Source organism: Crocodylus siamensis, chromosome 10 (genome assembly GCF_052110815.1).
Source record: "Crocodylus siamensis isolate JL-2025a chromosome 10, ASM5211081v1, whole genome shotgun sequence".
Classification (NCBI taxonomy): domain Eukaryota; kingdom Metazoa; phylum Chordata; order Crocodylia; family Crocodylidae; genus Crocodylus; species Crocodylus siamensis.
In genome coordinates this window covers 49247641-49273433 of record NC_143404.1, presented here as the reverse complement: position 1 = coordinate 49273433, position 25793 = coordinate 49247641, and the positions used below count along the sequence as shown (strand labels likewise).

At 47.7% G+C, this 25793-nt stretch overlaps 1 long non-coding RNA gene across 1 annotated transcript in view; it reads left to right on the top strand.

Moving 5' to 3' along the window:
• Positions 1-25793, top strand: part of LOC149856559 (uncharacterized) — an 87250-nt gene that overhangs the window by 35682 nt on the left and 25775 nt on the right. The window contains exon 3 of the long non-coding RNA XR_016438388.1: positions 8617-8671. This is a non-coding gene — a long non-coding RNA (uncharacterized LOC149856559). The remainder of the gene's footprint in view (positions 1-8616; positions 8672-25793) is intronic.

Below are 25793 nucleotides of genomic sequence, written 5' to 3'. Positions count from 1 at the left end.
AAGTGCAAAGTGATGCACCTGGGGAGGAATAACCAGTGCCATACCTACAGGTTGGGGAACTCCCCTCTTGTCAGCATGGAGGCGGAAAAGGATCTTGGAGTCATCATTGACTCTAAGATGAACATGGGCTGGCAGTGTGGGGAGGCAGTCAGGAAGGCCAACCGTACCTTGTCATGCATCCACAGATGCATCTCGAGCAGGTCCAAAGAGATAATCCTCCCCCTCTATGTGGCCCTGATCAGGCCGCAGTTGGAGTACTGCGTCGAGTTCTGGGCGCCTCACTACAAGAGGGATGTGGACAGCATGGAGAGGGTCCAGAAGAGGGTCACTTGCGTGATCAGGGGACAGCAGGGCAGGCCCTATGAGGAGAGGCTATGGGTCCTGAACCTGTTCAGCCTCCACAAGAGAAGGCTGAGGGGGGATTTAGTGGCTTGTTATAAACTAGTCAGGAGGGATCAGCAGGCATTGGGGGAATCCCTGTTCCCACGAGCACTGCCGGGAGTGACCAGGAATAATGGTCACAAGCTGGTAGAGGGTAGATTTAGGCTTGATATCAGGAGGCGCTACTTCACGGTCAGGGCGGCTAGGATCTGGAACCAACTTCCAAGAGAAGTGGTGCAGGCTCCTACCCTGGGGGTCTTTAAGAGGAGGCTAGATGTACACCTTGCTGGGGTCGTTTGACCCTAGTACTCTTTCCTGCCATGGCAGGGGGTCAGACTCAATGATCTGCTAGGGTCCCTTCCGACCCTAGAAACTATGAAACTATTAAATTGCTCCTGGTACCAAGAAGAAGAGAAAAATAATGATAAAGTGAAGACAAACACAAAGTTTTTTATTAAAAACAGAAAATTGGCCTAATTGATGGCTACGTGACTAAAGGACTATAAATATTACCCCCCTTTTCCTTTCCTCTCTTTCCTTTTCCTCCCCTTTTCCTTCCTGTTCCCTCCTTCCCTTCTCTTCCCCTCACCCTAATGATGCCTGACAACTGAAGACATCTCTTCCTTCAAGGAACCAGAGCCTGCTCTGAGATGCTTGGCCAGCTCTCGAGTTGTATATTATTAGGTCTGGTAATATACAGTTACTTGTTTGCTAAGATTATGGCTATATGCATGCATGAAGTTAACACTTTATAGTGCTCAGTAAACCTGATTTATTAAAGAGCTAACTGGGTCTGTATTTGTGGGGAATGAATAGGTCCTTGTTTGAGAGGAATAAATAGATAACTGGGTGCTTGTCTGGAGAGAATAAATAGGTTCGTATTTGGAGAAAACTGAAACACACTTTAAGGCAATATTGATCCTGCTGTTAGCTCTCTACTAGGCACAGCTGGTGAACTCAGACTGGTGGGGTGGTGAAGCATCCCACGGGAGCGGGGGTAGGGGGAGGAGGTTTGCAGCCAGCTGGCAGTGGGGTGGTATTTGCAGCTGGCCGGGGCGGGGCAGGGGAGGGGTTTGCAGCTGGCTGTGCACTCCAACTGATAGCAGGGAGGCTGCAAACTCCCAGCTCCCTGCCCTGCTCCTGGCCAGCTGCAACCCCCTCACCCCTCCGCTGCCAGCCAGCTGCAACCCCCCCGCCACTCCCGTGGGATGTTCCACTGCTCCAACAGTCTGAGTTCACCAGCCATGCCTGCTCTCTACCGATTTGGGAGCAGAACCAGATACCCCCTGGTTCTAAGGGCTACAATAGCACTGTCCCCAGCAGTATTATCTTACAGCTGAGTTAATTTACTGTGCTGTAATACTGGTGCATGTGTAGATGGTGACACTTTACTGTGGAGCTAATTAGTCTGCTCTTCAGGAAAGCGCACACGTAGATGCATCCAGTATGTTTCAAATCTGAACTTGTAAATGTGTATTTACTTCTTCCCATGTACTACTTCCAAAGTTCAGTACCTAACTTTTTAGTAATTTTTTCATATGCCTATGACAGATTCGAGCACACAAATTATCTACTTAAGCTTATGGCAGTGGAGTCTGAGCACCAAGGATTCAAGCAGGTTCAAGAATCAGGACACTAAATTTTGTCATGGTCAATACATACTGTCTGCATCTACATGCACTCAACTGCAGAGTAGACTAATTGGTAGTGGTGTGCAAAGCAGGCAGTATTCAATTCTGATTCTGATTTGGCCTGATTCGGGGGTATGGAGGTGAGAAGCCCCCACAGGCTCCTGAAGGGGAGAGGGCAGTCCCTGTGGGCCCCAAGCCCCACAAACAGCCCCCCCCATGGGGGAAACTTACCTCCAGGGGCACAGCCAGAGCCAGAGCAGGAACTGCTGCCGCGCGAGCTGGAGTTACGCTGATTGTTTAATCAGCTGTTCCCTGGGCGGGGAAAAGCTGAGCTAATTGCGGTGGCCATTCCAGCCACTGTGGGAAGATTTAAAAGCCCCACTGGAACCTGGGGAGAAGGGAGAGCAAGGGAGCACGCTGGCAAGGAGCGCGCCAGATGTGCTGAGGTTTCTGCTGTAGAGAGGAGCAGTGCAGCCAGCTCAATGCTGGCAGGCAGAGCAGGGGAGTCATTTGAGCCCCCTGTAGGAGGCTGGGAGGAAGGAGGAAACTCCACAACCCTCTCCCCCCCCAGGGGTCCATTTCCTTTGACAAAAAAAGAAAACAAAAGAGAATAGGTGCAAAACCAGAAGCGCCCTACTCAGAGGCACTGAAGTAGGCACCAGCCAACTCAAGTCCAGCTTGCCAGTCTCCACAATGGGAAGGCTACTCATCAGGGCAGCCTGACAAGTTCCAACAGAACCCACACTGACGCGGGTTTCCCCTCTAGGCAAGCAGGTGTCGATTGATCATGACCCAAACAACACCGTTGGCGCCCATCTGGTTGGCAAGTGGACAGGGTGTAGGGGAGGTGAAGCCCCATGGAACATTGCATTCAAACTGTGAGTACTGCCATCCCTGGGGGGGGCCCCAGGAAGATCTCCATTGAACCCTCCCTTTATCGAATAACACCAAGTCATGGAAGGTGAGTTGAGGGAGGGGGGGGCCCACACTGGATGAATAGTGTGCCACTTGAGGAGCTCCCACTTAAGGCACCTTTTATCACAGTGGTACATTGGCTGGGAATTTTTCAGCATTAACAGGACAGAAATCCCGACCTGGGGCAGGCAGAGATGCAGCCACCAGTGACAGCCCATGTGGAGCTGCTAACACAGGCCATTCAGGCTATAGGGCAAGCGCTGCAGGTGCAACAGCTACAGGGGGCACACCAGCAAGAATGGATGCAGCGTAATGCCGACCTATTCAAGATGCCACATATGACATGGGAAGATGATCCTGAAGTGTATATAGAAGCATTTGAGAAGACTGCTATCCAGACAGGGTTGGATCGCAGTCTGTGGGGCCACCAGCGAGGCATCTTAGTGATAGATCAGGCCCAAGCTGCCTACCAGCCCTATTGTGGGAGGATGCATGAGATTATGATGCTATGAGGGTGGTGATCCTCTATAGGCTAGAGATTTCCCCAGAAAGTTACAGACAGGCATTTCGAGCACGGAAGCCAAAAGAAGCTAAGCGGCCCTGTGGCTTGTTATAGTTTCTCTGGGATGTACTTAAAAAATGGCTACCGGCCAGCCAGTTCATCCTTGGCCCACATTGGCAGTGGCTGTGGTGGAGGAGACTGGCTGTTGCTGGAAGTGCTGGCACGGGAAAGTGGACCCCCCTTTTCCACATCCCCTTCTGCCTCCCTGACTGTTCACCAGCACTTCCATCCAGTGATTGAGGATTTTGGTGTTGCACATGCTCCTCTTCACCCTTGGGTTGCACATACCTGCCAGCATGTGGACTGTACTGGATTGCAAGGGATCCAGCCATTTTTTTATGCTCTCCTTCAGCCATTTCACCAGTTCCTGCACCTCTGGTGAAAGCAGTTTGCCCCAGCAGGAACATTGATCCCCTGGAACTTCTCCATTTGGTTCTCAAGCTCCTTGACTACCAGGATCACCTGGCTAAGGAGGGCATCACCATCACCGAGGGTCTTGGTGACCTCGGGGAACAGCTTGAGGACCACCAAGATCTGGGAGATGGTATCCCACTTTGCTTTGTTAAGGGGGCTGCTGATTCCAATCTCCCCAAGCAAGGCCATGTCATGGATCACCTTCTGTTGCTCCACCAGCCTTTCCAGCGTTGGATACGTGGAGTTCCACTGCGTCTCCACATCCTGCATGATATTGTACTGTGGGATGCTCAGCTCTGCCTGTTTGCCCCACAGCATCTTGCCCCCGCTTGATGCGGCGGTGGAAGTAGCCCACCACCTTCTTGCATTTTGAAATCAGCTGGGTGGTAGTGACGGCGCCATCACTGGCAACCCTGTCCCACTCCAAGTTATCCTTGACTGTGAGGTGGAACTTGTATGCCACACAGCAGATGCCAACAAAGTTGGCATTATGGACCACCTTGGCCATATTGGCCCCCATTGTTGGTGACCATGAGCCCGTGGGTGAGCTCAACCTGCCCAGCGATCCTCCCCTGCACCCTGGTTTATGGCCCCCATGATGTCCCTTGCTCTTTGGGACTCATCCATCACCTCTGCTTGAAGGAGAAGCCACTGATAGCCTGACTGATCACACCAGTGCAATGTTCCCTCTGAGGTGTAGCAATCCATGAGCATGCCGCTTCGGTCTGTGAGCACGCTGCTTGATCCATTCCCAAATTCATAAAACTTGGTGGCTGAGGAGAGGATTCTCTGCCAAGAATGCCTGAACACTGTCTATACTGATTTTAGTTCCTTGTAAATAGAGAGCATATACCATCTTTAACCCAGCTCTGATGCAGCCTAAATTTACCAGTAAACAGTAACGTCCTTGGATACAAAAAACAAGTTATAGATGGAACTGAATTAAACGGAATGCCACTAACTTAACTGAGGAGAGGCAAGCAGGGCACCAGCCCCAAGAACCATCTTTAGAGGGGGGTGTCAGAATCACCCTCCCTGATCCTGCACCTTGGGAATCTTTGCCATAGCAGGAATAACTCTGTGCTGCTTGGCCAGAGGAGCAGGGGAGGTGTTGGGGCTTAGGTTGAAGCTCGCCTGAAGGGGCTGGGCAGTGGAGCAGTTACCCAGAGCTGGCAGAGCCTGGTACCTGGCTCTGTCCCAGGCTCTGCCTCTGCTCCTGCCCCCTCCTTGCCTTGGGGAGGAGCTGCTGCCTGCCCTGCACCACTCTCCCACCCCACAGGGATGCCAGCACAGTGAGGAGTGAGGAGTGGAGTGGAAGAATGAGGAGCAGAGCTGGTAAGTGTCCCACTCTGGCCCTGGCACCTCCACTGCACTCTGCACCCAAAATTTCCAGGAAACCACAGCCCAGCTCGTCTCTGGGTGGGTGTGTGGCATTACAAAGTTACTGCATTGTAAGATTTTGTGTGTGTGTGTGGCTAAGGGATAGGGATAAGTAGAGGAATTCTAGGCAAGGGTAATTAGTAAGCTATATTCAATCCTTTCCAAGAACAGAAACTAGCAGGAGACTGACTAGGAAGCCAAGCCAGTCCAGCAGTACCTTTCAGACACTGTTGCTCAGGCACAAACAGCTCACAAAAGGGACAGAAAGGCTGCAGACAGAGGCTTATATGCTGTTTCTATGTTCCTCCTCCAGAGCACTGTGATTGGAAGGGGACTCAGGGAAAGATCAGTCACTGGCCAGTTACAGATGTCAGTCTTCCCCCATGCTCCCTCTCCCTCTTCTCAGTTTCTGTTCCCCTGAAAGTCTGCCTTAAGAATCTCTGACTGTTTTTCTGAATCTTTTCCAAATCAATTCAGAGGGTTTTTTGGTCTCCTGATTCGATTCAGATTTGGTGATTCAACCTCTGAATTGGGCCAAATCTTCTCCAAATCAAATTGGTGACTGAAGCTTTGCAAACCCCTAACGGGGATATCACTGCTCCCTGCACTCCTCATGTGCCTCTTTTTTTGAAACTGGAAATATGGTAACCCTACAGAAATGCAGCCCAGTGCTGTGTAAAGAGTTAAGTCTTACATCAGCCGTGCAGGCAGATAGCATATGTGGGATTATCTGTAACTTCAAAATGATCCCACAACACACTACCCCCTCGCTTCTGGGTGCAGATCCTGCCTGATCCTGCTTCTCAGCAGGCAGAGGCACAACCACAGGAGGAGTGGATTCAGCTGAGCCACTTGCCTCTGCAACCTCTATCTCAGCGTCCCCTGAAGTGCCTTCCAGGGAAGGAGACCTGGCTCTAGGGGAACTTGAACTGGAGTGGAGCACAAACTCAGATTCCTCCTCAATTCCCAGAATTTCTTTTGCCGGGTTGCTTGGGTCCCCTGCTTCCAGATCCATCTCCTCCTCTGGCACTGGAAGGCCCAGGCTGGGAACTGAAATGGGGGCGGAGAAGACTGTCATGCTGGGGCTTTTTGTCATGCTGGTGGTGCTGGGGGATATTATTATGGATGGTGTTATTGGAGGGGTTTTTTATGTAGGCACTGGTCCCACCTCCTTGCTGCCACTACCACCAGAAGCCTCATGTTTGCTAGTGCTAGGAAAGAGGGTGTATCTAAGTTTGGGGGAGGGGGAACTTACAGCTCTCCCTCTGCCCACCTGGCTCCCCTGCCAGAAGACCTGGCACCTGCCTTTCCATAATGCTTCATATGTTGTGTGCTGGAACAAGAGAGTGTGAGTGTATAATGTAAGTTTAGTGCTTCCCCTGCAGTGCACAGTGGTGAGACACTGCCAGGCAAAGCACTACTTTCTTTTTGTTTGGGGAGTGGGGAATAAGAAGAACAAATAACAGGATTTTTGGAGAAGAAAGAGTTGTGAGGGATAACAATAGGGAGAGTAGGCAAGGGTAAATAACAAAGGATTGGCTACAACTTGGTAGGAAGGCTGTAAGCTGTAAGCTTACAGATGCTGCACTTTGCTGCCGCTCCTGCTGCTACACAGACACAGCTGCAAAATGGCAGAGAGCAGTTCACAAACAGCCTTTTATGGTGCTTCTCTGTCCCTCCCCCAGAGCACTGTGTAAACAGTTAACTTAAGTATTTCATAGATTTCATAGACATTAGGGCTGGAAGGGACCTCGGGAGATCACTGAGTCCAGCCCCCTGCCCAAAGGGCAGGAAGTCATCTGGGGTCATAGGATCCCATTTGGAGGGGAAGGGGTAGGGGGAGAGGGAAGGGGTGGGTGGAGAAGATCGAGGCCCCCATAGTGAGGGAGGGAATAAGGCAGGGGTTGAGGCTGGGGTGAATGGGGCCCCAGGGCCCAGGAGGGCCTGAATCTATTCAGCCTCCACAAGAAAAGTCTGAGAGGGGATCTGGTGGCTGTCTATAAACTCACCGGGGGGACCAGCAGAAAATAGGGGAGGCTCTGTTCCCCCAGGCACTACCTGGGATAACAAGGAATAATGGCCACAAATTGATTGAAAGCTGGTTCAAGTTTGATATCAGGAGGCATTATTCTATGGTTAGGGCTTCCAGGCTCTGGAATGGGCTCCCAAGGGAGGTGGTGCTCTCCCCTACCTTGGGGTCTTCAAGAGGAGGTTAGATAAATATATGGCTGGGGTATTGTGATCCCAGTACTTGTTCCTGCCCAGGGCAAGGGGTCAGACTTGACGATCTGTTCAGGTCCCTTCTGACACTAGAAACTGTGAAACTATGGAGCCATGGATGGCTCATCCAGAGGTGTGTGGGGGGTGCAGCTCCCTGCCACTGTGTACACCCCCAAGGGAGGCATGGGGGGAATAAAACCCCTGGAGTTGTGCATGAGGCAGAGCCAGGCTCTACACTGTGGGCTGAAGATCTGCACTCTGCTGCCTTTGCCCTGGGAGTTGTGCATTGGGCTTGGGTCTCCTGCACGCGTGGCATAGGAAGGCACAATATGATGTCACGTGGTTCCTGGGGCAAAGGCAGCAGGGTGAAGAGGCCAAGCCTGCAGTGGGAAGCCTGCCTCTGCCCCACACAGAAATCTGGGGGGCCCATGCCCCCCATGCCTCCTCCAGGGGTGTGCACAGTAGCAGGGAGCCATGGACGAACTGCCCACAGTTCCATCATATGACCTGCCTCAGCCCTGGGGCCCCATTTATCCCAGCCCCTGCCCCTGCACCACTCCCTCCCTCACCGTGGGGGCCTCAATCTGACCTCCTGACCCTTCTCTCTCCTTCTGCCCCTTCCCCCCAACAGACTTACCTGCTGGGTGCTGCTCTACACACTGCCAGGATGTGTTCCAGTATGTGTATTACTCCCCCCAGCTTGGTGTCATCTGCAGATTTGGTGAGGGTACGCCCTATGCCATCTTCCAGGTCTTTGATGAAGACACTGAACAAAACCAGCTCCGGGACTGACTCCTGGAGCACTCCACTTGATACTAGCTGCCAACTAGACATTGAGCCATTGATTACTACACTTTGAGTCATATGCTCCAGTCAGTTTTCTTTCCACCATACAGTCCATTCATCCAGTCCATACTTCCTTAGCTTGCCTGTGAGAATGTTGTAGGAGATCATATCAAAAGCCTTGCTAAAATCAAGGTATTCCACATCCACTGGTCTCCCCACATTCACAGAGCCAGTCATCTCATTGGAGAAGGCAATCCAGTTGGTCAGGGATGATGTGCCCTTGGTGAATCCGTGCTGACTGTTTCTAATCACCTTCTTTTCTTTCAGGTCCTCAGATATGGATTCCTTGAGGATCTGCTCCATGACTTTTGTGGAGACTGAGGTGAGTCTGACAGGTCCCTAGATCCTCCTTTTTCCCTTTCTTAAATATGGGCACTCTGTTTGCCTTTTTCCCATCATCTGGGACCTCTCTAGTGATTGAACTAACTGATTTTTGTTGTTGTGATTGGGACATGAGAGCCTGACCACACGTGAAGGGGACATGGACTGAGTCTGGCAAAGAGAGCGAGAGCAGTCGGATTTGGTTTTCTTTTGCTTTCTGTTATTTTCTTTGGCTATTTGAGCACAGGTCAGGGTCTCCCCTGGAAGGGTGTGCACCTAACCAAGCCAATGGTCAGCCTGGTGGCCGAAGGCAGAATAATAGACTGACAGGCAGAATTAAGACCTGGCTGCAAAGAACTATAAGTATCATCTAGAGAGGTTAGGGTGGGGTAAAGGGGAGGCTTTGGAGCCCCATAGAAGAAAGCAGGGATTGAGACTGGTAGGATCACCTCGGGCATTGCCTCCTAGCAATATAATAACATCAAAGTCGTGGTAGATGAGAAAACATAAAACCAACTTCCTGGCAGACCAGGTGATCTGAAGCCCACCCTGTCACCGCTGGTAAGAAAACAAGCTCAGAGCAGTGGCATGAAGCCCTACAACACTTACAGTCATAACGATACCTCTAACCACACTTCAGTTTTGCTAATGTATAAGTGTGAACAAGTTATATTTTGCTATACAGAAACAGCAATTGTACTTTCAGTCTGAATTATTTTAGGTGAAGGAAAACAAGTAGAAAGGATAACAACAATAACAACTGTATAAAACAGCCCCATACATATCGCCTTCTTAAAAGCTGCATCAACCCTGATGATGAAGTAGAGTGCGAAATCACTGTGCCATGTTGCGCTTTGCAAAATGCTAATTAAAAGGGTTTTCCCCCTCTTAATAGGACTCAAACCTATAATGCAACAGTTTTAGTTAGGCTTGACAGCAACATTTTTGCAGATATGAAGCTAACAACATGATGAACCATCATAGGTCTTTTTTTCACAAGGTCTTTAAAAATCTAGTAAGTACACATCAGAGTTTGCATGTGTGATTGTGGATATGTATGTGCACCATTGGGATTACATGTAATTGCTGAAGAGGCAATTTTGGAAATATGGCCTTTTGTAACCATAAACCATACATTTCGATCTTCTAACTAGTTTATAATTCCAGGCTAGTATGACTGAAAGAGATCTAAGTTCTCTTCCATAAATAGAGTGACGGATAATCTAGTCCAGTCAAGCCAACCATTTTGGCAGGTGTGGCACAAGTTAAGTCCTGTACCCTCCCTGAGTGCCACAATCTCTTTCTCTTCCCAACCTGCTACTATGCTTTCTGCTCCTGCCTTCTCCCCAGTCTGTTGTGTGACACATACAGGCTGTCCATGCCACTTGTAGCACATGTGCTGCAGGTTGGCCATCCCTGATCTAGTCAGTTCCTGAGTATTTGTGAGCATCTATTTATCTTTGGATGTTGACAGATGTAGCAATTTTATATCAAAGAATACTGATCTCAGCTGGTATGATGCAACTTTTATGGCCCCATGCTTCTGTAATGAAATAAATGTAGCAAAACAATTGCAACTTTAGCCCAATTTTATGCAGAGTTCAAGTTCAGTGACTTAGCTAAATTATATCAATGTAGGATCAGATGGATGTAACAGTTACACCATGAGAGATGTGTGCTCCAAAATGGCTACTCCCTTTTCTTTTCAAAGTAATAAATAAGTTTGTTTCTCCTAATCATTTATTTTGTTATGTGGCCCTCACCAGTGATGTGTTTGGGTGTGTTTCATATACAACTGAATGCAAATCCTCACAGCCCTACCTTGAACTGAGGAAGTGTGACTTACCCCATTTGAATATGGGAAAATGGTGGTAGAGTGATTGACAGATTGATTTTTAAAAGATCTGAACTCCCCTTTAGGGGCCAAAGTAAGTGGCTAAATCTGCAGAAGATTGCCTGTAGGGTTCATGTTGAATAGTGAGCTCTTTTGAAAATCCGATTGTCAGTGGAATAATGAGAACAGCTGCATGCTGAGCACATTCAAAAACCTGTCCCTAGTTTAGGGGGTCAAAAGGAAGCAGAGTACATTTGAAAATCTGGTATGACTTGTATGCAGTCACACATGAGGAATTTCTGATAGTTTGAAATTGAACGTATACTATTGGCAGACTTAGAGTATTTCCCACTCCTGTAAATAGTAAAGGGGAGTTACAATTTGAGAACCTAGACAGTATCACTTTAAACACCTCATGAAAGAGTTTATTATTGACTTATTGCCAAAGCTGTCTTAAAGAGACAAGGTTTTGTACGCTTTGTACTGAGAATAGTCTTCTTCATTAAAGCAGACTGAGCAGGCAAACTGGGAACCTTATGTGAAGCAATCCTTGCCTTTCCAAATCCATAAACTGGGGTGGCCAACCTGTGGCATGGGTTCCATGAATGGCACAGGCAGCCTCTGTGTCTGGCATGTGGGAGATAGGGCAGGAAGCAGAAAACAAAGCAGCAGAGTGGCAGAGAAAGGGCATCAGAGTGGCACTCAGGGAGAGCATAGGGCTAATTTGTGACACACCTGTCAAAAATGTTGGCTCCTACTGCTATAAGCCATGCATTAGTCTGTTACAGTAGAGCTGTGGTGTGAACATGTGTTTGTCACACCTGGCCTAGGTATCTGAGACTTACTTTAAACTGCCTACACCTAGACCAGAAGCAAGTGTATGCAGAAGTGTAATGCTTCCAGGTGCAGCATGTAGAGGCGTTTGTCACTTCTGGGAGCCACATGGGAAAGCTAGAGCAAGCAATTTGCAGGGGAGGGGGAATCAGAGCCAGGGAGTAGAGGCTGGTTAGCAGGTTGGTGGAGGTTCAGGGGGCTAAAAATAGCCCAGTCAGGGTCACAGGGGTGGGATTAGTGCCTGGGGTGGGTGGCTGGACCTTCCGAGCCCTGGGACTGCATTTTGAACATGTGCAGATGTCTGTGAGATCAAGTTAAACGTTTCCTAGATTGGTTTAACCCCATCTCAATCTAAGTTAGTGCACCTCCTCAAACGAACTACCTTAGATAAGGTGTGCCATTTTTGTCCTCCCAGGTGCAATATTTACATATGCGCCCAGGATCACAGCAACTTGAGCTGGGGCAGAGCAGCCCTGGGCTGTCAGGGGACCTGGCAGGGGTCACCCCCAGGCGCTGGGTGGTGGCATCAGGTGGTAGAAGGGCTCGTTAGGGCATGAGGATGCTAAAGTGTGGAGCTATCTGGCAGGCAGCCTGCTCACTGTCGCACCCTCATGCTCCAGCCAGCCCCAATCGCTGTCTACATGTGCATTGCAGCTGCAGAAATTACTGTGCCGTGGGATAGTATTTGTCCCAAACAGTACTGTTCTACGGCAAACTTAATTTACTGCATCCTGATATGGGCACACATGTGGACAGTGATACTTTACTGTGGAGCTAATTAGTCGACTTGCAGTAAAGCACATGAGTAGATGGACCCAATAACTTTCTTTCAAAATACACTGATATTCAATATAAGAAGAAAAGGTAAATCAGATACTGGGTTTACCAGCCTGGAGGGAATCACTCCACAATAGCAGAGATTGCCAGTCACTGTACAGAAGCTAGAGCCTGAGTTTCATGTTCAGAACATATTTTTTCAGAAATTTATGAAATGCAGGGGACCCCCTCTCATGCCCTCTCCATAGGCCTTCTTAGAAGGTATAACAAAACTGAAGAGAATTTTGCAGGACAGTCTAACTGATGGTAATAAAGTCACCACATTTTTAAATAAAAAAACTGGAGCACATTTGTGGCAATATGTGTTTTGGGTTATGAAATGCTCATGCTTTGCATTTTGGCTCCCCTCTTTGATCTTCCCCACCTGGGTTGGAAAAGCTCCATCTGAACCATCAGGTGTGATCAAAGAAAAATGAGTTACGCCTCCTCTTTTTACGTCTCTCTGCATGTTTCGTCCTTTACCATCCCAAGGCCAAACCATGGAGTTTACCATAATTAGACCAAGTCTGGAACCCGCTGGACTGGTGTTACAAAGTTGTTGCTTACCAGGTTCTGATAACAGGTTTTGATTTGTGATTATAGTGAAAAATATTCACATCTCCTGATGAGGGTGTCATGGCTATGCAAGGTATTTCATCATTATAAAAAAAAAGCTGAACATTTTAACCGATGAACTGAGAAACTAAGGCATTTAAGGTATGTTATGGACTGGGATTCATAAGAAAAAAAGAATGATCTTGTGAAACTTGGATTAATAATTTGGGACATATGACATTGTAACAGCTGTCACCCATTGCACTGTTTATCGGCCCTTTGTCACCTCGCTGCTGCTTTCTTTCACTTGCCACACTGAGATGATATTGAAATGAACAGAGGGAGGCAGATGCCTGCTAATGGGTTGAAACAATGGAAGTTCTCCAAGGATATTTACAGGGGTGCTCCTCTCCTACACCCTGGTCCATCACTCTCCCGACTGATGTTTTCCTGGGCAACAGGTTTTAACTCTGAGGTCTCTCTTAACCTTCCCTCTTTTTTTTGGACCTTCAGGATCCTCACCAGGACATATAGTTTACTGGGCTTGTGTCAATTAGATTAATTAGATTGTGAACCTAATTTAAATCACAGGTCAACTAACCTGGTTGTCTCACCTGAGGTCCTTCCTGTGGACCATAACTCATAAATGCCCCCACCTCCCCAAGTTGACTTGGGATCTTCTTGATCCTGCAGATGTTTCCCAACTATTCAAGTTTTTCTTCTTGATCAATCTCTCAGTTATTCTGATATCTCACCTAATATACTCTGTATTCCCATTAACCAAGTCTCTTCTGCAGTCACGCTAAATAATTTCAATACCTCATATAACATAGTCCACACTCTCATTAATCTGTTCTCTCTTCAGTCAGCCTCCATGGTCAAATACAGCCTGCCACACGCTCACCATGAAAGATGACTGGGATTCTCTGTCAGAGGGAACTGCCTCCCTGTTAGCCTGGGACCTGTCTGAAAGGCAATCATCTCAGCTTTGGCCTCACACCTCTTTTTCTGCAGCTGGAGTCCTTCTTCTTTGATTTTTGGGTCTCATTCATGCTTCCATGTGAAACATGAGGTGCTTGTCTCCCCACACTTTCCCCTTTCCAGAGGGCTTGTATGTTCAGCTACTTTTCTTTTGAAGAGAGCTGGAACTCCCTCAGCCTTATGGGAGCTGGCTCCATCTGTGCTTGCCTGTGGTGCATGCTGCTTAACCCATTTGGTGCTGGGCTGGCAGTTTTTCCCAGCCCCAGGGCCCTCAGGAGCTGCAATTCCTGGCTCGACTGACCTTGGAGAGTGATGATAGCGGGGTCTGAGCTTGGTTCCCTGCTACAGACATATTATCTTTTCGAAAAAGACCTAAGTGACTTAGTGACACAGACTTGGGAGCACAGAAGTAAGTCCCTGGGGTTTGACCTCATGCATCGTGTAAGTGCTTTAAAAATTCCCATTTCAAGATTTCTGCATGTCATAGAATCATTTCCCTATGAACTTCATACAGCAAAAAGGGAATGTGGAAGAACAAATCAAGAAAACAGCCCTCACGTTCCTTGAGCTGTTGTTGGGCTCTGTAACTTTAGCTCTCCATTACTGAGTCTTTCCAAACATTAAACCACCTACTAGTCCCATTTCAGGGTGAGAACAAAGATGCTGCAGACTCACTCTGATCATTCTGTTGCAGTTGCAGTCTCCTATAGGTGACTCTTCTGCCCTATCTTTATTTTACCCACTCCTTGTTTTGTTCCTTCCTTTTGCTTACACTGTTTTACAGCTTGATCTTCCCTATCAGTTAAGAATTCAGATTGGAAGATACCCCCATTCAGGAATGATATACTTTTGTCCTACCCCATAAATTACCTGCATCTGATGCGCTCTCCCCACACCCTCCCAGATTCTTCTGTGTAGATCTGTTATAAGTTCAAAAACATTTCAAAGCATTCTTTTGTGAATTTTGGGTTAGGTCCTGTCCCTTCCACTTCATGAGTCCCTTAGCCTAACACAAAGAAATCTTTTCTGTTGCTACTGTTGCTGTTGTGTTTCCCTGTTGATGTTGCTGTGAAGACTAGGCCTTTTCAAACGTGAAAATTCAAACTATAGGCCAGTTAGTCTTACCTCGATCCTGGGTAAGCTTTTTGACAGAATTATCCTGGCGCATGTCCATGAGGGGCCAGTGGGGGAGGTTATGCTTAGGGGCAACCAACACGGGTTCATTAGAGGTAGATCCTGTCAGACCAACCTGGTGGCCTTCTGTGACCATGTTGGGGTAAGCCCCCTGCCGGCACCCCACGTTGGGGCCACCTACTGGTCGCCAAGTCCGCTCACCTCAGGTTGGGCGTGTACGACGTGCTTACCTCTCCTGCCACGACTTTGATGTTAAATGGAGTTGATCCAGATGTACGGCGCATATCGTCCAAAAATGAGACTCCTTGGCATCCCGTGGGTCCTGCGTTTCTGAGGGCTCCACCACCCCTACACCCTCGCCCGTTCCACCGGGAAGTGGCTGTCTATCTTGTCAGGCCACATATGCATAGGTCCCACAGATAGTCGGCAAAAGAAATAGGAAAAAGCAACACAAGAACTTTGACCCAGGGACTCCCTTGATAGGAGCGGCTGCTTCAGCCATCAGTAGTCGTCCTTCAGTCCCCACCTTACCCCCTGTGGGGTTGGATGCTCCTCCTTTCTTTCTCAAAGCATCCCTGTGGAGGGCTTGCTCAATTGCCCTTTTACAGTTGAAGACCACTGTTGGGCTGTGCCCCTATTACAGGAGCTATGGTCTCCACAGTCAAGCAGTGCCCAGGTATCAGAGTCATTACGGTACCCAGCTCCAGCCGGGTTCTCACCGCTCCTGGCCGGTAAACCAAACAGTTCTATGCCCCGCAAGGGTCAGCAGACTGAGCTCAGACGCCCTGCTGGGGCTTAGCCCTTCCCCAGAGGCTCCTACCGGCACTCAGCGCTGCTCGCATCCGCTTCAACGTACGCCGGCCTGCTCGATCAACTCCATGCCCTCCTTCCGGTTCCGCGTTGCCCACGCTTGCCTGCTCCAGCCTCCCTTTTATGCTGGCCAACGGAGTACCAGCCCCTTACCAGCCCCTTCCTTCCCCGCACACCTGGGTAAGGGGAATTTTTGTCTGTCTCCTTGGGGCTGTGAGCCTGAGGCCACTGGCCCCCTGCTCAGGCTGGGGCTCAAGGAGCCTTTTGGCTCTTTCTCTCCCTGACAGACCAGATCACTGAATCCTTAGACACAGATGTAGCAGTGGACGTAGTATTTCTGGACTTTAGGAAGGCCTTTAATACTGTCTCGCACCCCATTCTTATTGAAAAACTAGGGGACTGTGGCGTTGACACCTACACAGTCAATTGGGTCACTAACTGGCTGGAGGGCCGCACCCAGAGAGTGGTGGTGGATGGGTCATTTTCGACCTGGAGGGATGTGGGCAGTGGGGTCCCCCAGGGCTCGGTCCTTGGGCCTGCAATGTTCAACATCTTCATCAGTGACTTGGACGATGCCTGCTGGTCCCCCCTGACTAGTTTGTAAACAGCCACTAGATCCCCCCTCAGCCTTCTCTTCTGGAGGCTGAACAGGTTTAGGTCCCTTAGCCTCTCCTCATAGGGTCTGACCTGCTGCCCCCGATCATGCAAGTGGCCCTCCTCTGGACCCTCTCCATGTTGTCCACATCCCTCTTGAAGAGCGGCACCCAGAACTGGATGCAGTATTCCAGCTGCGGCCTGACCAGTGTCAAACAGAGGGGGAGGATCACCTCCTTGGACCTGCTTGAGATGCATCTGTGGATGCACAACAAGGTGCAATTGGCCTTCCTGACCACGTCCGCACACTGTCAGCCCATGTTCATTTTGGCATCAATAACAACTCCAAAATCCTTTTCTGCCTCTGCACTGACAAGAAGGGAGTTCCCCAGCCTGTAGGTATGGTGCTGGTTCTTCCCCCCCAGGTGCAGCACCTTGCACTTGTCAGTGTTGAAACCCATCCTGTGGTCAGGTGGTTAGAGCACTTCATTGAGTAATAGGAGATGCAGCTTCAAATCCCCTATAAGGGATGTGTGGGGGCTAGAAAATAGGTTTCCTGTGCCATGGACAAGTGCCCTGATCACTTCTGCTATTGGGACAAAAGGAGTATGGGGGAGCCCTCTTCTTTGCCATTCTTGGTTGGTACACACGTGAGGTGATTCTATTTTGCTGCTGGGTAAGTGCCAAAATCTACAATTCTATGGCTGTGCACTTGCTAGCTAGGTGGTAAAATGAAACAGGATGTAACCCTAAATGTGTTGCCTTAAGATACTCTTTCTATATGTAGAATCATAGAATAGTAGGACCAAAAGGGACCTATAAGATCATCAAATCTGGTCCCCTGCCATGGGCAGGAGGTAATTGGGCTCAAAGGAGCTCAACAAGGTGTTTTTCCAGTCTCCTCTTGAACACCTCCAGAGATGGCAACTGCACCACTTCTGCTGGGAATGTGTTTCAGATTCTAGATACCCTTACAGAAAAGAAGTTTTTCCTTATGTCCAGCCTAAATTTTTCCTTAACTAGCTTGTGCCCATGGGACCTCATCCGCCCAAGGGGTGCCTTTCTGAAGAGTTGCTTCCCTAGAGCTTGGTGTTCACCCCTGACATACTTGTAGGAGGCTATCAAGTCACCTCTCAGTCTTCTCTTACTCAGATGAACAAACTCAGTTCCCGGATTCTCTCCTCACAGGGCCTATCCTCCAGGGCCCTGATCATATGGGTGGCCCTTCTCCGTACCCTACCAAGCTTATCCACATTCTTCTTGAAGTGCGATGACCAGAACAGGACATAGTACTCCAGCTGTGGCCTCATTGGCACTGAATAGAGGGTGAGGCACACCTCTCTGGATCTATTGGCAATTCATTGGCTGATGCATGCCAGAGTTCTAGTTGATCTGTTGGTGACTTCATCGCGCTGATAGTTCATATTCATCCTCTGGTCAATTGTCACCCCCAGGTCACTTTCAGATGCAGTATTAGCCAGTGGACCACCGCTCAACATATAGGTATGATGAAGGTTCTTCCTACCCAGAACCCATCCCAACTGAACCTTATCTGATTGCATTGAGCCCACAGGACCAGCCTGTTGAGGTCGCTCTGGATCCTTACCCTGTCTTCATATGTGCCGGCATTTCCCCACAGCTTGGTGTCATTCACAAACTTAATCATTGTGCTTTCCACTCCCTCATCCAAGTCATTGATAAAGATATTAAAGAGCATGGGCCCAAGCACTGATCCCTGGGGGACACCACTGGAGACGGCCGTCCAGGATGAGGCCATCCCATCGATTACAACTCTCTAGGACCAGCCTCTGAGCCAGTTGACAACCCACCTCACCGTAGACTGATCTAGGCCAGTACCCTCCAACTTAATTGAAAGAATCTCTTGGGAAACAGTATCAAAGGCCTTGCTGAAGTCTAGGTAGATGATGTTAACCTCATGTCCCATGTAGAGGTCTTTGACTGTGTCCATGCTTTTAAAGAATTAAGAGTAACTACAGAATCTAAATATTTCATTCACCAGCTGTTAAAGACCTAGAATTCCATTTTGCTATCACCAGAGAAAGGTAAAAGATCCAGACTTTCAACTCTGAGCCAGTTATTCATTTAGTAAACAGCATTGGAGCAGTAAATCCTTGGTTGCAAATTCTTGTTGATACTGGCACTTCAGGAAAGAATCTCCCAAATATATCTCCCTCTAAGTTGGAATATTGTACCAAGTATTCAGCAGGGCTATGGGCCCAGGACATTTTAAAATTCTTGTGGGAAGTTAAGAATACTCCCAGGAGATTCACGGCAATGGAAATACTTGTACAACTATGATGCAGAAAATAGCCCTTCTAATCCTCTTCTGACCAGGGAAATAATTGATGTTGTAGTTCAGCTGCCAAACCGAACATTTAAAAAAAGAGAATGTACTTTTTTCTGGATGTAAAGACAAATAGAAACCATTTGTTTCATTCAATACAAAATGTTTCATTTTCCAAAAATGAAATATTTTGTTTATATGAATTGCAAGAAAATAAAATGGAGTGAACCTCTAAATTCACAAAACTGCCGGAGGATTAAGAGAAAAATATGGTGGTGATTGCAGTAGCTCCCTTTTACTCAAAAATGAAGCCGAATAGTAAATTTCAGTGAACTGTAAATTCTCAAAATCAAAACCTAAAAAAACACAGTTCTGGTCTGGAAGTTCACCCAGGAGACTGTGCTGAATTTGTGCCCAAGATCAGACCTGCCAAAGATCAAGGACTTTAGAGCAAGTGCTGGGGTCCAGTCTGGAGTAATCTTGTAGGTGAACTTCTGGTTTTGGAGATTATGCTTAAGTATTTATGCAAAGTGGAAAAGCTTCAACAAGAGGGATACCTTCTTCTGGTTAGGGTACTGTTCTATCACAGTTAGGGTACTCTCCTGTGAGCTGGGGTTTCAGGAGCCTCAGGCAAAGTGGGAATTGAACCTGGGACACTCGCATCCTGGATGAGTTCTCTCGCCCATATCCACAGCTGAAGCTGTTTGAACTAAAACAATTTCAAGATGATTAAAGCTACCTTTTAAAAATACATCTACTGCCTACCAAAAAAAATTCACCCAGTTCCTCTCCTGATTGCTACCCACTCTTGTCACTATTCGTGATGAGAGCAAAAGGCGCTATTGCTGGCCTTCCCCTGTCAGCTGTGATGCATAACCATATAAAAATCTTTTCCACTGGAGGAAAAAAGCAGAGAGAAAAGAGTTACTGTGGAGATGCAGAATACTGTATCAATTATGGTTTTATGTATTGGCATGTAAACTTTTACTTATGACAAATAAAGGCTAAACGCCGTCATTTGTAAATTGCCTCTTTAAAACTATTCATTAAAATACATCTGTTTAACATTGACGTCTTTAGCGATTTCTGTCTTGACAGTAGCTTTTAAAAAGTTTTGAAAACAAAAATAATTAGACTGCCATTAACAAACTCCAACTAAAGACCAATTTTAAACATTTCCTATTAAAAATACATTAACATAAATCAGATAAAATATGCATAGATAATTCAGAGGGAATAAAATCTACCCCTATGTGAGATTGGCATTGAACAGAAAACAGGAATTGAAAGGTCTTGCAGAATGGATCTTTTCAGAGAAGGCAAGAGAACAGGTGGTCTGAATCCAGCACTAGTAGAATGCCATGCAAACATGAAATGTAGAGAAGAAGATCTGTTCATGAACATAAATAGAAATACAAATAGGTTTGGATCCAACATACTCATTTTAGCATCACAAAATTAATGTACACTTGAATGTTGAGGTTGGAATCTTGAAAACTTCTCTAAGCAATATAACTAGTCCAAGTAGGAAGCCAAAGGAAATGAGAATGGTTTACTACATATTTAAAAACCTGGCTGGGGTGCCCAGCGTGAAGGAACAGAGTCCCCCAGGAGGGGAGAGCCTTTGGCTTCTCATGCCAGGGACTTTAAGCCCTAGGCCAAACAGCTATAGTTAAGCAGTGCAGAACAGAAGAGCAAAGACTTCACCCTGCCAGGGAATTTAAACCCTGTACTGGCTGGATTCAGGGACCTCACCTGGAGTCTGGAACCAGCTCTGGTGCAGCCCCTGATGATCTGACAATCAGCTGACTGTTCAGCATCTGACTTTCAATTTGCCAGTAGAGGGGGAGCCCAGGATCATGATCCCAGGTTCCCTGTGCAGTGACAAGCAGAAATAGCTTGACTGTGTTCTGCTTCCTGATCTAAAAAAACACATGTCCTGCCACGCATACAGCATGGCAGGAGGTGCAACTGTTTGAATCAGGGATCAGATCCTATCTTGTCTTTAAATGAATATTTGCCAGGGGCCTTAGAGCCAAGCCCTACTTCATCTACTTAGCAAGTAAGGGGACTTGGGGACATAGAGCATTTGTACATGTGGTTCAGGAGGTGGGGAGATGTGCTTTAATTAGAGTGGCTCTGAGAGCTACTCTAATTAAAGTGCCCCAAGTACCACATGTATCAGTGTCCCTGCACTGAAAAATGGTGGCATGGGTGCTTTAGCTAAAGTGCAGAGACACTGATACACATGATGCTGGTGTCTGCTGGAGTGTGGTAATAATAATGCTCCAGAAGACTCAATTAATTAATTAATTGAGCCTGCTCCAACATAATTACAGTGCATCAGAGCAATCCTATTCCATCCTGCTCAAGTACTAATAAAAACATTACCATGGGCATGCACAAATATGCAAGTGCTATGGGGTGGGTTTACTCTAGAGTAAATTACTCTAGAGTAAACCCACCCTAGGCAGGTGTCTACACATGTGGAGATGTGGAAGCAGATATGTTGCTCATGGCAGCAGTCTGCCCCCACCCCTCTAGCCCTGTACCAGCCCCCTGCAGCAGCCTGGGGGAGCTCCAGGGACCTGCCCCTCCCCTGCAGCTCTTTCCAAGGTGGGGAGGGGTTGGCAGAACTGGGGAGCTAGTGGGGTCTGCAGGGGAGGGGCAGCTAGGATGGGGGGAGCTAGTAGAGTCCATGGGGCACTTGAGGGGGATCAAGGGTGTTGGTGGGATCAGACAGCCTCTCTAATTCTGCCACCTCCCCCTCTCCAGACCCCTGCAACTCCCCACTCCCCGAATCCCATCAAACTGCCCCAAATTCCACAAACCACTCCTGGTTCCTGGTGCCAGTTATATTGGTGTTCACCAGTTCTGGGAGCCTAATCAAAGTAAGTTTGGGTGGGTGAAGTAGCAGAAAGACCAAGGAGGCTAGTGGCTCTGTGGGGGGAAGGGCTGGCAGGGGCTAGTGACTCTTTGGTGGGGTTGGAGTGAGTTGGCAGGATCAGGGCAGCTCTTTCCTTTCCTTCTTGACCAGGGTCTATTTTTAGTCTCCAAGCCCCACCCCCCATGCCAAAACAAGCAACCCCTCCTATGGATCAACCCCTGCCCCACTATTCTGTCTGTCCCCTTCCCCACTCCAATTTATTTCAATTGGGCTCCTGGCACCAGTGAATACCTGTAAAACTGGCACTGGCAACAATTTGTAGGCTCAGGGGATGTTTGGCAGGCTTGAGGGGGCTAGCTGGTTTACTGAGGGGGAAGGGTCAGAAGGACTAAAAATAGCCTGGTGGCAGGTGGGTGAGGGTAGGAAAAGAGGAGCCCCAGGGTTGGGGCAAGGCTGGATTTCCCGAGCCCTGGTGCTGTGCTTCAAACTTATACGTATGTGTGGTTACATTGGTTTAACTGTGACTGATCTAACTTAATGCACCTTTCAGTTGAACTAGTTAGAGCAAGCCAGTCATTTTCTAACTGATCTATCCTTCAGAGAATGTCTGTACAGTTCAGCACTTAGATGAAACCAACTAGGGATCAGAAGCCTCAGACAGAAGTGCAGCTCCCTGCTGTACCTGATAACATGTTGCAGGAAGTCCTGTGAGTTACAGTGATCCCCCAGACCCAACAGATGTTTGCTGTTGAGTCCCAGGGGTTGCTGCAATTTTCAGTGGCTGCAAGTCTGCAGCTGCTCTCCCCTAGCCCTCCCCTGTCTCCCTGTCTGCAGAATGGGGGTGGGGAAGGAAAAGGACAGAGTTTGGTTTAGGGTTTTTCAGCTGGTGCTGGAAGGTGAGGTGGGTGGATTGCCTCCCCCACCAAGGTATTGGTGGGGGGCTCCAATCAACCTGCCTCCCTCTCCAGCATTGGCTGAAAAAATCCTAGACTGAACTCCCTCCATTGTCTTCCCCCCGCCCATTCTGAAGACAGTGCCATCAGCCCTGCGCCAGTGCCAGCACCAGCACCAGCACCAGCACCAGGAGTGCCATCAGCCCAGCCCTGCTCCTAGCATGTGTAGACAGACATTAATGAAGGTGCTCCATTTTCGAGCATCTTATCTGAACCGTCATGCAATTGTTGTGTAAATTGTCGCATCTGTCTGCGCCTTAAATGTAAGGTCTTATGGGCAAACTAACTTAGATTGGGTGGTCATTTTTAACTCAGTCTAATCTCCTGAATGTCTGTGTGCGCCCTCAATTTAACACCAATGAGAAATCCTTGAGCAAACGTTCCCAAACTGAGCAGACTCAAATCCCAGAGAAAGTGTGGGCAAGAGTGCTGCGGGAAACAGATGTCTGGTTCTGGTAGTTTGATAATTCAGATTTGACCAGTATTTTACACCAATCTGAATATTCTGTGAGTATAGCTTGCATCTTTTGAGTGATTTTCATCCCAATCTTGCAGTAATGATAATCAGAATCTGGAGGCTAAAAATCCTCTGTTGCACTTTGGACATTTAACCTTAAGATAAAAGCTTTTACTGCCTTTTTCTAGAGCAGATGAAGGTATCTATCACTTTTGCTAATGGAGTAAGTACCCAATTCTAGTAGTATATTGTTATCTTTTATGTAAACATGCTATTAGAAGTAGATAGAAAACAAATTTTGCAGCAATTTTTACAGTTTTTGGTTAGATAGCAGAGGAGTGTTAAAACTTAAGATTCTTAAGTTTCAGTTCCACCTCTGGAGGGGAGAGTTCACTAATTCACTAGCCTTTTCTTAGAATATTTTCCCCCTTTCTCCCAAAGTCCTGTACTCCTTTGCCTTAAATAAGGGTTAGATTTGAGGTTGGTTTTGAAATAAGTGATACACATTACACATCTTCATGTATTTAAGGGATTGTGATTAATGAGAGTAAATGTTCATTTGCTTCTCACAAAAGGAGGTGAATTCAGCTGGTGTAAGATGGCTTGCTGAGACAGTAAATTTTTTATAGGTTACAGTCTGGACTCTAAAATATGAGCTAATAGCAATCGCTTTTAATAAGAGTTTTGCTGATTGTGAAGAAGACTTCTGGGTTATGAATCAGATGCAACTTGATTCAGTCTTTAGCTGATAGAGTATCAGCAATAGCTCTAAGCAGTGAAGTGCTCCATTCATATCAATATTACTAATTCTGAACTCTGAGAGGGGTAATTTAAACAAGAGGCTTGTTAATTATTTTACCACCTATTAAAGCACGTGAGACAAGGAACAATTATAGTAGGGCAATTTGTGCCCAATTCAGTGCTGTGGCAAGGAAGTTTGGTGCCTGGGGCAAAGCCTGCAGTGGCAGCCCACCCTTATCCCATGCACAGATCTGGGGGATACACCCCCCCATGCTTGCCTGGGAGTGCGTGCAGTGGTGGGAGCTGCCCTCCTCCTATCCCTCCCCCTATCCCTATGCCCCCCCAAACAAGCTGCTTATGGCTCTGTCCCATGCCCTGCCCTTGCTACAGTGCCCAGGGCAGTTGCTCTGCTGCTCCCCCGCCCCGCCCTTGCTTCAGCACTGGTCCAACTGATATGTATAGTGGGGTATTAGGACATGAGAGATAAAGTTGTTCCTGAAACTATGCTTTGAAACAGCAAGCTTGATAGGCATTATATTATTAATATAAAAGACGTAATCTGTCTGTCTGTCTGTCCATAATGCTTTATTCACACTCTGACTGACTGACAAATAGCCAATCAGTGTGTAAGGAATCATTTGGACAGGTGGCAGTGCACCACCACGACGGCAGGGACACAGGAGATGGAGCAGGGGTGGGGGGGTGGAGCAAGGCCAGCACAGCTGGCCTTGCCCCCCTTGCCCTGCTTCCTGGAGGCAGTGGCAACAAAGTGGATGGAATTGGGGGGGGGAGGGGGAGGAGTTTTTTTCCTACAAGTTTTTGGAAGTGCTCAAGTGCCTACAGAGCATGCAGACTAGGTTGACTGTGTGCTGGCCAGGCAGATGTATGACTTTATAGTTCATAGGCTCGGTAACTAAGTGAAAAAAATTAAATCCAGCCAAAACCCATGACTAAGAGAAGAAGTGATTGCATAGTGAAATAATTACCTTATTTACTTGAACCGCTCTTATATTTGCACTCATTAAATATATTGTCTATTATTAAATTGCTGCCAGAAGCAACATAGGCTCAGTAATAGAGATAAAACACAAAGTTGATTGAAATACAGACAGCACATAAAACACGACCCATATTGGGCAAACAGTTGGGGAGTGGCTTTTCTGTGCAGTGGTTGTATTCTCCCATTGACTCTTCCAGGCTTGCTTTCCAGCTGATGTTGGGGGAGCGTGGCCAGGGAGAGGAGGGTGCTCACAGGATTTATGGGAGTTCTCCACACTACTTTGCTATAAGGGACATCCCATACTTGGGCTGCCAAGGGATGGGTTTCCAAGGGAGGCAGTGCTCTCCCCTACCTTGGAGGGCTTTAAGGGGAGACTGGACAAGCACCTGGCTGGGGTCATCTGACCTCAGCACTCTTTCCTGCCCAGGGTAGGGGGTTGGACTTGATGATCTACTGAGGTTCCTTCCAACCCTAAAAATCTATGAAATCTGTATGTCCCCAAACTTGTACACTGGGGATGAGGCCACTGCACTCCTATCCAGGACTGCTTCAAAGATGATGCCCTAAAGGATGTAAAGTGCTTGGGCACTATGCTGAGGGGGCAGATATGTACCTAGAGGGGGAGAGAATGCATTGAGGAGCAAACCACTTCTTCAGTTCAGCTCCCATCCCAGCTACTTCCAGAAATGTCTGGCAAGGATGTCACCTCCCCCGGTCAGTTTCCTTTTTTTTTTCCTTTTTAAGGAAAAAAAATTCATGTCCCAGGTCAAATTGGCCAGATCAGCTCCAAATCCTTTGAACTGTTCAAGAACCATATGTGTGACCCTACTACCAGTAAGTATCCTCCACCCCAGACTTTTCAGCCTAGGGCTTCAGATACTTCCAGATCTTTTAGCAGGCATCCTACATGCAGACTACAGGAACAAGCTAGGAAGGACTCTCCCATTTCTATAAAGTCAGCATATAGCCGATGTGGGAAGCTAACTATGAAGCTATGAGTCCCGCATAGAGGCTGAAAAGGATGTACCCTTCACTACACAGTGCCATTTTAACTGCATTACCTTGGTCATGGTATTTCCCCTACCAGCTTTTATTAAAGGCTAGGTTAATATGGCCCATCTGAATAAAATGCACAATAGTGCCCATGGCACTCAGTCCCCCTCAACACTGACTCTTTTTCAAGTCATGGTGAGCCACTACATTGAATACAATTTGAGTTGCT